The sequence below is a fragment of the Bos javanicus genome, chromosome 8, assembly GCF_032452875.1.
Source record: "Bos javanicus breed banteng chromosome 8, ARS-OSU_banteng_1.0, whole genome shotgun sequence".
In the NCBI taxonomy this organism is placed as follows: domain Eukaryota; kingdom Metazoa; phylum Chordata; class Mammalia; order Artiodactyla; family Bovidae; genus Bos; species Bos javanicus.
The window spans coordinates 60,165,803-60,183,148 of NC_083875.1; the positions used below are offsets into that span (position 1 = coordinate 60,165,803).

Consider the following 17,346-nt stretch of genomic DNA (forward strand, 5'->3'; position numbering starts at 1 on the left):
CTGTTCTCTCTGTGAGTCTGTTCTGGTTCACAGGTTAGTTCACTTGTGTCATATTTTAGATTCCACATGTAAGTGATATCGTATGATATTTGTCTTTCTGACTTACTTCATTTAAAAAAGTATGATAATCTCTAGGTCCATCCATACTGCTGTAAATGGCATTATTTCATTCTTTTTTATGGCTGAGTAGTATTCCATATCAGTTCTGTTCAGTTGCTCAGTTGTGTCTGACTCCTTGCAACCCCATGGACTGCAGCACGCCAGGTTTCCCCGTCCTTCACCTACTCCCAGAGTTTGCTCAAACTCATGCCCATTTTTGATTGGGTTGTTTTGTTACTGAGTTGTATGAGCTGTTCAAACAAGGAAATATTGAGTAACAATGAAACCCTGGGGCCACAGAGGCCTATGCACAATTACTAAGCTTTGACACCTTATTTACATTTCTGTTTAGCTTTTCCATTTTAAAAATGTATATCTAAATATATCCATAAAGTTTTTCATAACTGGATATAAGTATTAATAAATAATGATAAAATTTTAATTAATATGGCATATCTTTGATTTTAAAGGTTATTTGATTATCAATGGAAAAAAATTATTTGAATCTGTTTTTACCAAGACTTTCACTGCTACTATAAGACAAATGCCACTTTTTCTTGACTTCTCCACCTGGAATAACTCCTCCTTCAGAACTATTTTGGCATTTTGTTTACTATCCTCTCCAAATCCCCTTAAAGCATTTATCATTTTTGCATTATATCTATTTGTACTTTTAGATCTCATTATCTTCCTCATTCACAATCTTATTCGTTTCTGTATTTCACTATAACATGTACACGATTGCTTCTTTTTTTGTCCCCAACTTTATTGAGATATAATTGACATTGAACACATTGTACAATGTAATTATTCGATATACATATGTGTGTATGTTAGTATGACTCTTTGTAACCCCATGGACTGTAGCCACCAGGCTCCTCAGTCCACAGGATTCTCCAAGCAAGAATACTGGAGTGGGTGCCATTTCCTACTCTAGGGGATCTTCCCAACGCAGGGATTGAATCTGGGTCTCCTGCATTGCAGGCAGATTCTTTACTGTCTGAGCCACCAGGGAAGCCCATATATAAATTGCATATGTATTTAATTTGTTTGAGTTGTAAAGTTTTATATATCCAGTCTATGGTTAATTGCCTTAAGAACATCTCTTTGTAAACTATATTTTGTTTGGATCCTACTCATTTCCCTCCTACTCCATTGTCTTTTTCATCTTTTGCTTGGATTGTAGGACGTAAATGGTAACTAAGAAGTCAGTTGTTCTTCCACTTTCATTTCTAAGATCTTGGAAATAAGGGAAATTAGATTTACAACTGAAAATTAAATTGTAAATTCAGCACAAATCAAGGCAAAGCTACCCAAAAATCACCCTTAAAAGACAGCCTGGGCAGATTAAGAGTTGACTAAATATATTTGTCTGAAGAATATTCATAAACTGCTATTAGTTAACAAAGATGACATAGGAACACAAGAGTGAGAAGCATACTTTGGTTGTGCCTGTGCAAGTACTGTCCAGGAGAGAGAAGGTAGGTCACAAACTTGAACATTTCTCTTGCTGCATTGTGGCCTGATGTTATTAAATGTTTAAAGCACACAATTTAATTTCCCTGTTTTCTAATTCCATGTTGATCAAGCAATCTTCTGATAATGATTGAATTTTCATATATATCTTTTTCCAAGGAGAAAATATCTGAATGTGCCAAAGTAAAAGTTATAGTCACTGGGACAATTAATCTGTTTCATTACAAATAATCATCTGCCATTCTGGTCTTAATTAGCCTCTAAAACCTTATCAGTATTAATGTGAATTGTAGATTCAGTCTCAATGAACAGCCAAAACCAAGTTTCTGAGTCTAGAAACCGAAGTTCACATCCTAGACTTTACAGTGAATCACAAGGTAAATTCCACTTCGTGGATATTTTACCTCATACAGAAAAACTGTCAAATGTCACCCCTTCTCCCATCCTCATTACAAATGCCTTAACTCATATATTCATTATTTTTTTCCTCTCAATTACAAATAGCAGCATCTTAACTTATTTCCGGGCCATCAGTCAAGCTAGACTCCATTCTGATGCTGTATCTTTCTGAATCACAAGTCTGATGATGTTAACTAACCTTTTAAAGTATTCAGTGGCATTCTGCAATGTACTTCATGCCATTTCATATGTTGTGCCTCACTCCTGCCTGGAAAACTCCCATCTCCCATGTTCACTAAGCTAACATATTTATTCTTGAAGACTCAGCTCAAGATCTGCTCGAGAAACATTACCAGATCCCTGCAATCTGGTTTAGATGCTTTGCATTTGCACTTCTGCAGCACCCTGTCCTTACCTCTCTCCTACTATCCACCACACTGTAGAGCAGTTTTTCCTTGTATGTCTCACCTACTATCACTTCAAGGCAGTGATAGGGGTAGTGTGTGATCCTTTTCTGCAACCCTTAGCCCTAGTGTAATACTTGACACATTTGTTAAATGAAATTAGAACCTTTCTATAGCCTTACTCATTTCATTTAAACTTCAGAAAGTTTCTTCAGTCTCCTTTCATTTCCCCAATCTGTATTTTCTTCTTGATCTTTAACCATTCATCCCTAGCCACTTTTGTTCCCACTTTGAACTTGTCATGTTCTTCCTCTGCATCTTCAGAGCCCTGTGGCCAACCACCCATCGTGTGTGTGTGTGTGTGTGTGTGTGTGTGTGCGCGCGCGCATGTATCCATTCACGAATAGATTGTCAGGTGTCATAAATTTGTGAATTGCATTGTAATGTATAATTCTTCCTGTTGTTGTGTTAGTTGCTCAGTTGTATCCGACTCTTTAGAATGTATAATTCTTCCTGTAGAATAAAATGTAATTGAATAAAAATAAATTAATATTTAATAAAATATAATTGAAAAGTTAAATAGCTTCTTCTGCTTTATTGACTATGCCAAACCCTTTGACTGTGTGGATCACAATAAACTGTGGAAAATTCTGAAAGAGATGGGAATACCAGACCACCTGACCTGCCTCTTGAGAAACCTGTATGCAGGTCAGGAAGCAACAGTTAGAACTAGACATGGAACAACAGACTGGTTCCAAGTAGGAAAAGGAGTACGTCAAGGCTGTATATTGTCACTCTACTTATTTAACTTACATGCAGAGTACATCATGAGAAACGCTGGGCTGGAGGAAGCACAAGCTGGAATCAAGATTGCTGGGAGAAATATCAGTAACCTCAGATATGCAGATGACACCACCTTTATGGCAGAAAGTGAAGAACTAAAGAGCCTCTTGATGAAAGTGAAAGAGGAAAGTGAAAATGTTGGTTTAAAGTTCAACATTCAGAAAACTTAAGATCATAGCATCCGGTCCCATCATTTCATGGAAAATAGATGGGGAAACAGTGACTGACTTTATTTTGGAGGGCTCCAAAATCACTCTAGATGGTGACTGCAGCCATGAAATTAAAAGGCGCTTGCTCCTTAGAAGAAAAGCTATGACCAACCTAGACAGCATATTAAAAAGCAGAGACATTACTTTGTCCACAAAGGTCCATCTAGTCAAGGGTATGGTTTTTCCAGTAGTCATGTACGGATGTGAGAGTTGGACTATAAAGAAAGCTGAGGGTCAAAGAATTGGTGCTTTTGAACTGTGGTGTTGGAGAAGACTCTTGAGAGTCCCTTGGACTGCAAGGAGATCCAACCAATCCATCCTAAAGGAGATCAGTCCTGGGTGTTCATTGGAAGGACTGATATTGAAGCTGAAACTCCAGTACTTTGGCCACCTGATGCGAAGAGCTGACTCATTTGAAAAGACCCTGATTCTGGGAAAGATTGAGGGCAGGAGGAGAAGGGGACGACAGAGGATGAGGTGGTTGTATGGTGTCACCGACTCAATGGACATGGGTTTGGGTAGAGTCTGGCAATTGGTGATGGATAGGGAGGCCTGGCGTGCTGTGGTTCATGGGATCACAAAGAGTTGGACACGACTCAGCGACTAAACTGAACTGAACTGAAATAGCTTCTGGGTCTTAAATGAAAATTACTACATAAATGATAGCTCATAGAATACACACGAAAATCAACCTCTTTGAGATGCAAATTCTAGGCAGTCAGCTAGGCTCACTCACTGTTTTACTGACTACCGCACACTGACTTCACAGAGCGCCCAATTCAGATTTATGCTTCAGTAAAATCAGTCTATAGTATGAGCTTTCAAGGTTGCTTATGAAAGCTGACTTTATACAGCTATTAAATCTGAGAATGCCAGGTTCACAGTACTACATGTATGTTCTAGGCTTGATGATGTATTAAAGCAATGAAAAGTGGGGTTTTTTGCCTTCAAAAAGTATACAAGACTTTCTTTTATACAAAAAACTTAGAAAATTGTGCCTCCTCTAGGAAACCTCAACTGGAAAGATACTAAATAAGTGCTCTCTTTACATATACATTTTTAAATGTATTTGATTTCAAAAAAGTTCCATTGGTTGTGATTGTATTGAAATTGTGGCTTAAACTGGGGGATAGTGTATATTTCTGCAATATTGAGTCTCCCTATCAGGAACATGTTAATTCAGGTCTTCTTCTACAGACCTCAGTAAAATTTTGTAACTTTTTATATTGATCTGTACATTTATTGTCAGGCATATTCCTAGTTTTAAATCGTCTTGCCCTATGAAAGAGTTGGACATGACTGAAGTGACTTAGCATGTGTGCGCACACACACACACACACACACACACACGCCCTATGTAAATGGCACTTTTCCCATTTTTTCCCCAGCTGCTTATTATAAGTATCTAGAAAGGCCGTTTAGTTGTAAATTTAGTTTGTAACTAGGCACCTTACTGAAATCTTGTTATTTCTAATAGCAAGAATAATTCTAAGACTGGAAAGGGCAGTAGAAATTATCTTGTCCAACCTTATGTATAGATGAGAAGACTCAGCTGCTGCTGCTGCTAAGTCACTTCAGTCGTGTCTGACTCTGTGTGACCCCATAGACAGCAGCCCACCAGGCTCCCCCGTCCCTGGGATTCTCCAGGCAAGAACACTGGAGTGAGTTGCCATTTCCTTCTCCAATGCATGAAAGTGAAAAGTGAAAGGGAAGACTCAGGGTTGAGTTAAAATGTTAGAGCTCATGAATCTCTAATCATTGCATTTTATAAATACCATATTGTTGTGGAAAAATGAGGTAGTGAGGCTGAGACAACAAACTACTAAGGTCGGGCCTCTCAAATCTATACCCTGCTGTAGTCATCACCAATCCAGGGCTTACAAATTTGGTTCAATTTATGGCTTATCCTAAGAGTAATCAGGTCCTAGGGAATCAATTCACTCTTTTCTTCCTGGAAAGAATAATTTATCAACAAAATACCTAATTTAGAAGTTTTACCATGGGAAATCTTGTAATGTTCAGGTCATTGCTTTCTAGTGGCCAGCTCTACCCAGGAAACCAAATTCAAGGTCCCAGAATTACAACAAAGAGAACTGGATGTTTCTATGTGGTATTTACATTAAGATATGGTATTCTGATAGTCTGATAAACTGTTCTGTTCTAGTGATACTTCTTTCCAAATAATTCTGATTGGCATTATTATCAGAGAAACTTCTCCCCAGGCAGTGGTTGAAATAGTGGTTGAATAATTTTTATTCTAAAAACAGTCACTCCTTCACTTTCTCATGACCAATATGTTGGTGTTAATGAGTAGTTTCTCTTAGATTAGTTCTATTTTAATTTCATGCCTCCCTTTTTAGAGAGGGACCTAAGCCCCATGCTGAGATTTATTTAGGCTGTACTTTAATCTTATCAGCACATTTGTAAATCATCTCTTAAGAAGATTACTTCAGAAAATATTTCCATAGATGGTTAAACATTCACGAATATTGAGTTCTTGTTAACTTTCAAGGGCGTGGGTGAGCATGTTTAAAATCTGGTTCCCAAATTTTTACCGTATTTGTCCTTTTGGATCCTGTAGCTTCCTTATCAAGCACTCCACAGTTTCCTGAGATCAGCCATACAACTGACCACTCAGCATAACCCAGAAGAAGTCCATCAGAAGCTACTGAAATTAAGGGAGTGTAGGGATTCTCCATTAATTGGAGTTGCTGAGGAAGCCTGTAAAATAAATAATTGTGCCCACCTGCTCAGTCTGTTGTCAGGACTGCAATGAGCAGAACCATTACTCTTGCTTTACATAGCATTTGTCTGAGTAGGCCCAACCAGTTGAGCTAGCACATGATTTGAATTTGTTGGATTGGAATTGAAATATGTAGAGTTAGGTTATTGGAAATCTCTGGGAGCTAACATAGAGAATTGAAATCTCTAAAAGGATTTGAGGTTGAATAAGATTGGAGTTGAGTGCATTTAAGAATTAGGGCAAGCAGCAAAGCTAAGGTGTCCTAGATCTGTGCGGAAAACAGGTAAGGTGCTCATAGTTCATTGTATTGACTGCTGCTTTTGTAGTAGGTGGATCAGCCAGATTTCAGGGCTCACAGGTGACCACATTGCCACATGATGGAAGGTGATGGTGGGTGAAGGGTAATATATAAAGTAGCACCCTCAAGGTGTGCATGCTTGTTCATCTCAGTGCTCACGAGCTAGGATAAGATAGAATTCAGGCAGGCCCTATTGTTGGCGCTTGCTTGCCTCCAGGGCTTATAAAGGTCAGGAGAAATCTAATGAATAAAGGAATTTATAAATAGAGTTGTCTGAAAATGCAGAGGCTATCTTAAGAGATAGTGATTTCTTCGTCACTGGAAGTATTTAAGCAAGGTGGCCAGGATTGCTGGGGAATGATTGCTCTGAGTGGGAGAATGAACCATTTATCTCCCGGTGCTTTTCCAATTGTGGAATTCTGTAATTTTCAGAACCAAAGTGACCCTGAGAGGCCACGCAAGATCCAGGATGGCTCCCAGCTCAGACATGCCTGGTGGGAGTGGAAGGCAATGTTATTCTTCTCATTTGGGTTTAGTTTGATTGAGTCTGATCCCTCTGTGACTCACTCTCCTTAGACCCAATAAAACCCCATTTGATATGAGAAAACCACTTGACAACTTTAGTTGTCAACTCCCAGTTTAGTCTCAAAGCCAGTGCTTCCTGGGGATATGTGGGCACCAGGAGCCTCATATGGGAGTTACTTGAACTCCCACAGCTTGTTGACCTGGTAGCATTAGAAATGTTCTGCCTTCGGTTATGAAATAATGGAGCATAGACCACCAACAGAGAAGTGGCACGTGGGGCCAGAAAATCCGTTAGAGTTTAGGATTTGAGGTTATGTAAGTCACAGATTGTCCCCACTTTCTGGCCGCCACATGTGTATCTAATGAAGTAGTTCAGCTAAGGAGACTATCTCTTTGGGTTGGTTTTAACTGAGAGATGTACAGATCCCAGGTAAATCATCAGATAAAGTGTATTCTTGATGGGAGTTGTCTTGATGAAATTATTAGAAGGAGACATAACATGTATTATTCAGAAAGGATTTCCTTGGTCTGATTTTCTTAATGAACTCACCAATTGCTTGTCTTTATTCCTTTTTCAAGTTCACAATTTTTTTTTTTACATCTGATCTCCTATTTAGAAGCCAGGCCCTGTGCTAGGGCTTTAGAGGATACAGAAATTACGTAGGCATTTTCACACTTGCCAAGAGGGATGAAGTTGAGAAAAATAATTATAGCACAAGAACAACTATTAGTTTTAGGGAAATAACGTCAACCAAGTGGTATGGGAGTTAGGATGGGAGAAATATTATTTTTGGATCAGGAAAGCAGAGAAACGTCATTGAGAAGTTCATGGGATTTGAACAGGCCTTTGTAAGTTCACCTTTGAAAGACTTTGACTGATAACAGAGTAGGGCGTTAGCCTTGGAAGGAACAGTGTGAGCAATGGCATAGGTGCAGGAAAGCAGGGGCCATACGGAGGGAAAAGTACATAGGCCATTTTGAATAAAGGTGAATAGTGGCAAAGAAAGATGAAAGAACAGTTTGTGTTCAAACTATAGCATCTTGTATGTGTGGCTGAACTTAATTCAGTAACCCATGGGAAGCCACTGAAGGTTTCTGAGCTGGTAAGAAGTCATGACCATTGTCTGCTCTAGGGCAGCAGTGGACAGTTTATAAAATTGGAAGCAAATCACAGGAACTTGAATACAGGAGTAAGTATAAAGAATCTGATATGTTAGAGGGATTAGAAAGGAGATAGTAGCTTCAGGAGACTCTCAGATGGAATTTATAGAATCTGACAGGTGATCAGAGGAGGAACAGATGGTAACTCTTAAATTTTACAAACAAGTTACAGAATAACTTCTGTATTCTGCTAGTTAGCATAGAACAGATATGCTAACTAGCAGAGAAGGTAAGCAATGTCATTTTGGAATATGTTTATCTTGAGATGCAAGTGACCACCTAAGAGGAAATGTCTAACTGTTTAAGTTTAGAACTAGATATAGCTTTAGGAGCCAGGGCTAGAGATGCCATGAGGGGACATGATATCATACATAACTCAGGGAAGAACCCACACAAAAAACAGGGATAAGAACAGTGCCTTGGAAGAAGCTCACCTAAATATGTGCAGTTCAGTTCAGTTCAGTCACTCAGTCGTGTCCGACTCTTTGCAACCCCATGAATCGCAGCACGCCGGCCTCCCTGTCCATCACAAACTCCCGGAGTTCACTCAGACTTGCATCTATCGAGTCAGTGATGCCATCAAGCCATCTCATCCTCTGTCATCCCTTTCTCCTCCTGCCCCCAATCCCCCCCAGCATCAGAGTCTTTTCCAATGAGTCAACTCTTCGCATGAGGTGGCCAAAGTACTGGAGTTTCAGCTTCAGCATCATTTCCTCCAAAGAAATCCCAGGGCTGATCTCCTTCAGAATGGACTGGTTGGATCTCCTTGCAGTCCAAGGGACTCTCAAGAGTCTTGGTCCAACACCACAGTTCAAAAGCCTCAATTCTTCGGTGCTCAGCCTTCTTCACAGTCCAACTCTCACATCCATACAAGACCACAGGAAAAACCATAGCCTTGACTAGACGGACCTTTGTTGGCAAAGTAATGTCTCTGCTTTTCAATATGCTATCTAGGTTGGTCATAACTTTCCTTCCAAGGAGTAAGCATCTTTTAATTTCATGGCTGCAGTCACCATCTGCAGTGATGTTGGAGCCCCAAAAAATAAAGTCTGACACTGTTTCCACTGTTTCCCCATCTATTTCCCATGAAGTGATGGGACCAGATGCCATGATCTTAGTTTTCTGAATGTGAGCTTTAAGCCAACATTTTCACTCTCCACTTTCACTTTCATCAAGAGGCTTTTTAGTTCCTCTTCACTTTCTGCCATAAGGGTGGTGTCATCTGCGTATTTGAGGTTATTGATATTTCTCCTGGCAATCTTGATTCCAGCTTGTGTTTCTTCCAGTCCAGCATTTCTCATGATGTACTCTGCATATAAGATAAATAAGTAGGGTAACAATATACCACCTTGTACTCCTTTTCCTATTTGGAACCAGTCTGTTGTTTCACGTGCAGTTCTAACTGTTGCTTCCTGACCTGCATACAGGTTTCTCAAGAGGCAGGTCAGGTGGTCTGGTATTCCCATCTCTTGAAGAATTTTTCACAGTTTATTGTGATCCACACAGTCAAAGGCTTTGGCATAGTCAATAAAGCAGAAATAGATGTTTTTCTGGAACTCTCTTGCTTTTTCCATGATCCAATGGATGTTGGCAATTTGATCTCTGGTTCCTCTGCCTTTTCTAAAACCAGCTTGAACATCTGAAAGTTCACGGTTCACGTATTGCTGAAGCCTGGCTTGGAGAATTTTGAGCATTACTTTACTAGCATGTGAGATGAGTGCAATTGTGCAGTAGTTTGAGCATTCTTTGGCATTGCCTTTCTTTGAGATTGGAATGAAACCTGACCTTTTCCAGTCCTGTGGCCACTGCTGAGTTTTCCAAATTTGCTGGCAGATTGAGTGCAGCACGTTCACAGCATCATCTTTCAGAATTTGAAATAGCTTGACTGGAATTCCATCACCTCCACTAGCTTTGTTCTTAGTGACCTTTCTAAGGCCCACTTGACTTCACATTCCAGGATGTCTGGCTCTAGGTCAGTTATCACACCATCGTGATTATCTGGGTCATGAAGATCTTTTTTGTACAGTTCTTCTGTGTATTCTTGCCATCTCTTCTTAATATCTTCTGCTTCTGTTAGGTCCATACCATTTCTGTCCTTTATTGAGCCCATCTTTGCATGAAATGTTCCCTTGGTATCTCTCATTTTCTTGAAGAGACCCCTAGTCTTTCCCATTCTGTTGTTTTCCTCTGTTTCTTTGCATTGATCGCTGAGGAAGGCTTTCTTATCTCTTCTTGCTATTCTTTGGAACTCTGCATTCAGATGCTTATATCTTTCCTTTTCTCCTTTGCGTTTCACTTCTCTTCTTTTCACAGCTATTTGTAAGGCCTCCCCAGACAGCTATTTTGCTTTTTTGCATTTCTTTTCCATGGGGATGGTCTTGATCCCTGTCTCCTGTACAATGTCATGAACCTCATTCCATAGTTCATCAGGCACTCTATCTATTAGATCTAGGCCCTTAAATCTATTTCTCACTTCCACTGTATAATCATAAGGGATTTTATTTAGGTCATACCTGAATGGTCTAGTGGTTTTCCCTACTTTCTTCAATTTAAGTCTGAATTTGGCAATAAGGAGTTCATGGTCTGAGCCACAGTCAGCTCCTGGTCTTGACTGTATAGAGCTTCTCCATCTTTGGCTGCAAAGAATATAATCAGTCTGATTTCGGTGTTGACCATCTGGTGATGTCCATGTGTAGAGTTTTCTCTTGTGTTGTTGGAAGAGGGTGTTTGCTATGACCAGTGCATTTTCTTGGCAAAACTCTGTTAGTCTTTGCCCTGCTTCAAGGCACTGTAAAAAAAATACTTGATATACTTTTATCTTATATAGGGGGCTTCCCAGCTGGCTCTAGTGGTAAAGAATCTACCTGCCAGTGCAGGAGATGTAAGAGACCTGGGTTTGAGCCATGGGTCAGGAAGATCCCTCAGAGGAAGAAATGGCAACCCACTCCAGTATTCTTGCCTGGAAAATTCCATGGACAGAGGAACCTGTCAGGCTCCTCTGTGTTGCAAAGAGTCCTTGCAACCAAAGTGAAGTGATTATGCTCATGTGAGAGATAAGGAGTAGTTCAGAGTGATTATTTCACTAGACCAAGGTCATACATTTGATAGTGCTGCCTCCAGGGTTTAGCGTTAGGTCAGCCTAATTCCACTACATCACACTGTTGTTCAGTCCCTAGTTCAGTTCAGTCCCTCAGTCATGTCCGACTCTTTGCGACCCCATGAACCGCAGCACGCCAGGCCTCCCTGTCCATCACCAACTACCAGAGTCTACCCAAACCCATGTCCATTGAGTTGGTAATGCCATCCAACCATCTCATCCTCTGTCGTCCCCTTCTCCTCTTGCCCTCAATCTTTCCCAGCATCAGGGTCTTTTCAAATGAGTCAGCTCTTCACATCAAGTGGCCGAAGTATTGGAGTTTCAGCTTTCAGTCGCTAAGTCATGTACGACTCTTTATGACCCCATGGGCTGCAGCATGCCAGGCCTCCCTATCCCCCACTGTCTCCCAGAATTTGTCCAGTCTGTCATCTTCATCTCCTGCCTTCAACCTTTCCCAGCATCAGGGTCTTTTCCAGTGAGTTGGCTCTTTGCATTGGGTGGCCACAGTATTGGAGCATCAGCTTCAGCATCAGTCCTTCCAGTGAGTATTCAGGGTTGATTTCCTTGCTGTCCAAGAGACTCTCAAGAGTCTTCTCCAGCATCACAGTTCGAAAGCATCAATTCTTCAGTGCTATGCCTTCTTTATGGTCCAGCTCTCACATCTGTACATGACTACCACATCACACTGCAGAGCTGTCAAAGAGGCGTGGAGGAAAACCATAATTAATTGCCATGAAAACAAGGGAAGAGAAGACTAAATGTCTTAATGAACTGTGGTGTCACCGTGGGAATAGAAAAGATGGAGGTGAGGAGGTGAAATATTTTCCGAGGTTCCCAGTAGTTCCAACTTTTTTTGGTAATTTGTGTTAAGACCACATAGTTGCCAGTGTTAGGTACACTGAGAGAGGCTGTTAAGGACTAGCTAGAGGTTAAGTTCCATCTACAAACATACATTTTCACTTGCTCAAGTAAGCACTTACCCCAGAAGCACCAGCTGATCTTCCAACATTTTTTTTAGCAGGAGAAACTATTTTTTCCATTTAAAATATAGAAAAATCCCAGATAAAGTCAGAGTTATTCAAGTTGAAGGAGAGGAAGTCCCTTTTCCTCCTCTCTCCTCCTCTCTCCCCTCTACCCTTAATCCAGTTCAGAATAGGGTTCTGAAACCTCCTTGCTCTACATAATAGCTTTTGGGAAAAAAACCTGCTTTACATTAAATTTTGGCGGGGCAGGGAGTGATAAAGGGAAATGACAGGTATTGCCTTTTATTATAGATGAGAAAAGCTAGAAAACTGAGGGGAAGTGTCATTTGTGCTGTGCTGTGCTTAGTTGCTTCAGTCGTGACCGACTCTGCGACGCCATGGACCGTAGCCTGCCAGGCTCCTCTGGCCATGGGATTCTCCAGGCAAGAGTACTGGAGTGGGTTGCCATTTCCTCCTTCAGGGGATCTTCCCAACCCAGGGATTGAACCCGAGTCTCTATGCCTCCTGCACTGGCAGGTGGGTTCTTTACTACTAGCACCACCTGGGAAGCCCAAGTACAGATAATTTAGGAATCCAGCTTAGAATAGTGTAGGGGTGTCCAGGCTCCCTAGCAGTCAGCACTCTTTCATTATCTCACTCTTGCTCCCAAAAAACAAATAAAATTTGTTTAAAAAAGAACATAGCACTTAGTTTCTAAGATTCCGTTGAACAGATACTTGTTAACTACATGTATGTGTAAAATAGTCAAGACCAGCTTAGTAAAACACTGACTCACTTTTATAGACTGAAAGAAAGGGAAAATAAATTATCCCAAAGCGTCAGTGTTACACTACCTAATAAGGAACTTTCTCTGCAAGACAGCAAAATTACAAGTGCCAGGAGATTATGTGGACTCCAACATTTGTTCAGACCCAAATTAAAACTCTAGGCAGAAAAGAGGGGGTTCTGTAGTACACAGTTGCTTTACAAAGGCTGTCTTATAGGCTGAGCAGATAACTCCTGGGGAAGACCATGAGTTTGAAAATAAAAGCAGTGGCTAAGAAACTGTTCTGTTTTGCAGGATTTTTTCTGTTCCATTGTGTTTGAAGTTTTGTTTTATATTCATCCTATATTCTTTTTGCTTTAAACCACTTGAAACCAAATCCAAGTTAATTGGAAGGTTATGAGGGATCCATGAACCACCTTTGGAAGAAGCAGGTTGCAGACGAGGGTTTTGAAGCTCTCTTCATTTTCCGTATTTAAAGGAAACAGTTTTAAAACACACACACAAACACGTACACAGAATTTGACAAGTTCCCAGAAGCCAGGAATCAGACATAGGAAACTGAAGGAGATCTAGCCATCTAAGTAAGTGGTCTCATAGACTAGTAGGTATTTCAACCTCTTCCTTTCCCAACCACAGGTTTAAAGTTACTAAGTTTAGAAGACCTTTGTTTTACTAGACTGTTTTCCTGTCAGAAAGAATTTATGGTTGAAATAAGGGAGGGGTAAGGCAAGGACTGCCACTAAGAAGAGAGGTGTAGTGTGGAGTTCTGGCAGTTTTCAGGCTGTGCCTTTTAAAGCCTTTCAGGGTAAGACTTGCTTTTTATTTTTTTTTTAGTATAGGTGAAGTTGCTCAGTCGTGTCCAGCTCTTTGCAACCCCATGGACTATAGCTTACCAGGCTTCTCCATCCATGGGATTTTCCAGGGAAGAATACCAGAGTGGGTTGCCATTTCTTTCTCCAGGGGATCTTCCCAACCCAGGGATCAAACCCGGGTATCCCGCATTGCAGGCAGACGCTTTACCCTTTGAGCCACCAGGGCAGCCCTTAATATAGGTGTTTCTGTTGAATTTTTTAAAAAGAGAAGAAAGAATTAAGCAGAAAACTTCTATTACCTTTGCTGAGATTCATGGGGGTGGGGATTGACACAGAGGAACACTGATTTCTGGGGTAACTCTGGGGATTTGTGCATCGGCTATAATAGCTAACACAGAGACACCTTAATGGAGTAGACTGGAAGCATCCATAGTTTTACACAACTGTTTTGGGGAAAAACGTAGCTCTTCTTTTAGTCCAGGGATGATGGGTACATCTCTTCTATGTGAGAGTCCTTCCCTCAGATTCTCATAAGCATTCAAGTCAATCAGGGTTTGTTCCTTCGTTGGTAAAGAGCTCTCTTCTCTGGAAGACAGATTTGCTATTTGAAAGTCAGCAGTGACTGTGTGCATGCCGTCTGTGATATTCTAGTACTGAGTCATTGGCTATGTTTGTATCACAAATATGCCCTTGCTAGACTATACTGTGTTTTAGTTTATGTAGTTTTCAGACTATGCTAATTATAAAGACTTTCTCTAATACTTTGCAGTTTGTAAATTCACTAGTTTTTATATATAAGTGTGGGGAGGGTGCAGGATGCTGGCAGTACAGAATCACAGCTGTGGCTTGGGGGAACTTGAAGTTGGTTTGCAGTGTGATGCCAGTTGGAACTCTATAGATTGGTAGATCAGTACTCCACCCTCCACCCCATTTCTATGTTAGGCAGTTCATTTCAAAGTCTAGGCAGCTTGGAGGTTATCAGTTCAAGGTGGGACCTTTCACTTCTACCATTAGATTCTCATGTCTAAATAAAAGAGCTTTTGTTTCTATAACTGTCTTATAAAGGCTGGCATTATTATTTCTTGACTTTTCCTTAATGACTTATGTATGACTCTGTTTTTCAGTCTTCTTTTTAAAATGTTTTGATTTCCCCCTCCCAAATTTTTAGTAATTGTAAAGGGAAAAATAGTAAGTTTACAGTGCGAAGTTCTGGCAGACACCGGCTTAGCTAAGCATTCCAGGTTCACATCACTAGGAGTGCATGTGACAGAATGTACCCCCTGATATGACACAATGAGAAGGGCACAAATGCAAGTTGGGGCACATTCTATAAGAGAGCTGGCCAGTACCCTTCAACACTGTCAAGATTATGAAAAACAAGGAAAGAATGAGGAACACTCACAGGTTGAACGAGACATACAAGTAAATGTAACATGGGATCCTGGGTTAGGTCCTGGAACAACAACATGACAACTTTAGTGGGAAGAATTGGAAATAAATATTTTCTATACTTTGGTTAATAGTATTATACCAAGGTTAATTTCTTAGTTTGTTCATTGTTTTAAGGTTATATTATATATTAACATAAGAAGGTGGGTGAAGAGTGTATGGAAATCCTCTATATACTATTTTTGCAGCTCTTTTGTAAGTTTAAAATTATCTCAAAATAAAAATTTTAATGTAATAATCTGAATTGGGCCTACTCTTTTAATAAGTGTTATTTAAAAAATGACTTTCCTGAGTAAGAGGGGAAGAGTATTTCCTATCTGATATGTTCACTTTCCTGGAGAGGGAAATGGCAGCCCACTGCAGTGTTCTTGCCTGGAGAATCCCATGGACAGAGGAGCCTGGCAGCTGCAGTCCATGGGGTCACAGGAGTCAGACACAACTTAGTGACTCAGCCACCACCACCACCATATTCACTTTAATTTTTTAGTTCTTTTGTTATTATCATATATTGAATAGATATAAAGTTTATCACAAATTGTAAGTTGTAAAGAATAACACCATGAGCACGAGTGTAGCTTGAAGTTCTCAGTATGCTTTTTCCATCCCACTTCCCCTCCCTTTCCCTACCTCTGTCCTGAATTTTGTATTTTTCATTCCCTTGTTTTTCTTTATAGATTTATCTTTAATGTATTTATCCCTGATGATATAGTTTTGCATGATCTTTATGTAAGTGGAATAATACTTCATGTATTCTTTTGCAGTTTGTTCTTTCCCTAAATATTATATTCCTGAAATTTAACAATGTTAATATGTATAACTTAGCTCACTCGTTTTCACTACTATGTAGCTTTCCATTTTATGAACATACCGCAAGTTACTTCTCTCTTCTACCGTTATAGCCATTTGGTTGGTTTCCAGCTTTGCCACTGAGAGCAGTGCTAGCGGCACACATCCTTATGTGTGATGTATTGTGACAGCTTCCCTTGGGTGTATTCATAAGATGGACTAGCTGGGTTATAGGGTAAATGCTCCATCAGCTTTATTGGATAAGGCCAAATTGTTTTCCAAAGTAGTTGTCCAATTTTTAATATCAGCAACAGTGTGTAAGTGTTCCAGTAGTTTCACTTTCTCTCAGACACAGTATTATTAGACTTAATTTTTTTTTCACCAACCTGGTAGGCATGTATATTAAAATGTTAAAATATTGACATTTCTTGATTGACTACTTTTTTACTGTGGGAGACGTTGTCATGTATTATTTAATCCTCTCACAGCTCTTCTTGTTAGCTCTCTAATGGAAACTAATGTTGTATTTAGTTTGCCATGCATAATTACCCCTAAACCTCTCTCTGGCAAATTTATTCCTTATCAAGTTTTTCCTCCATCTTGTATCTACTTAATTTATTTTCTTTTTTAATAGTCTCATTGTAGGAGAAATTTGAGACATGAAGTAGTTAATAACTTGTCTCAAGTCACATTGTTATTTTTTATTTTTCAATAAAATTTTCTTTTTTACTAATGCAGTAAAGACCTCAAACGTTGTTGATTAGTAGCAGATTTTGATATGAAACCCAGTTCTCTGGCTCCTAATCTTTTTTTTTTGCTCCATCTCTTTCCTTTTTCCTCCCACATTGCATTTCTTCTTCCCTTCCCTCACATTTTTCCACTCCTCCTCTGAGTTTAACAGCTTAAATGTACTTTCCAGTTGGCTGCTATGTAATGTGATGTGCATGCAGAGAGCGTCAGCAGATTGGGTGAATGCCTGGTTCTAGCTAAATACTCATTAGTCAGGTCCCTGGCTGGCTGTTAAGTGTCATAACCATTTCACATTCCAAGCTGTACTGCTTGTGTGCATTTAGCCAAGCTACCCTCTCAAAGCTGCTGATGGCCCTGTGGGATTTGAACCTACTGTGGGGGTTTCTGAGATGTCTCAGGGTGCCTCAAGAGTGGGGATGCTAGAATAGCTAATGTTGGTTAGGAGCACACAGATTCTGCTGGCAGAAGAAACAGACCTCAGGTTGGGGTACAAAACTTGCAGCACATGTGAATTTTTTTGGCATACACAATATTTCATTTTACTTT

At 40.1% G+C, this 17,346-nt stretch overlaps 1 protein-coding gene across 3 annotated transcripts in view; it reads left to right on the forward strand.

Annotated features, from left to right (window-relative positions):
- Positions 1 to 17,346, forward strand: part of LOC133253284 (phospholipid-transporting ATPase FetA-like) — a 110,731-nt gene that overhangs the window by 19,514 nt on the left and 73,871 nt on the right. The window lies entirely within an intron of this gene.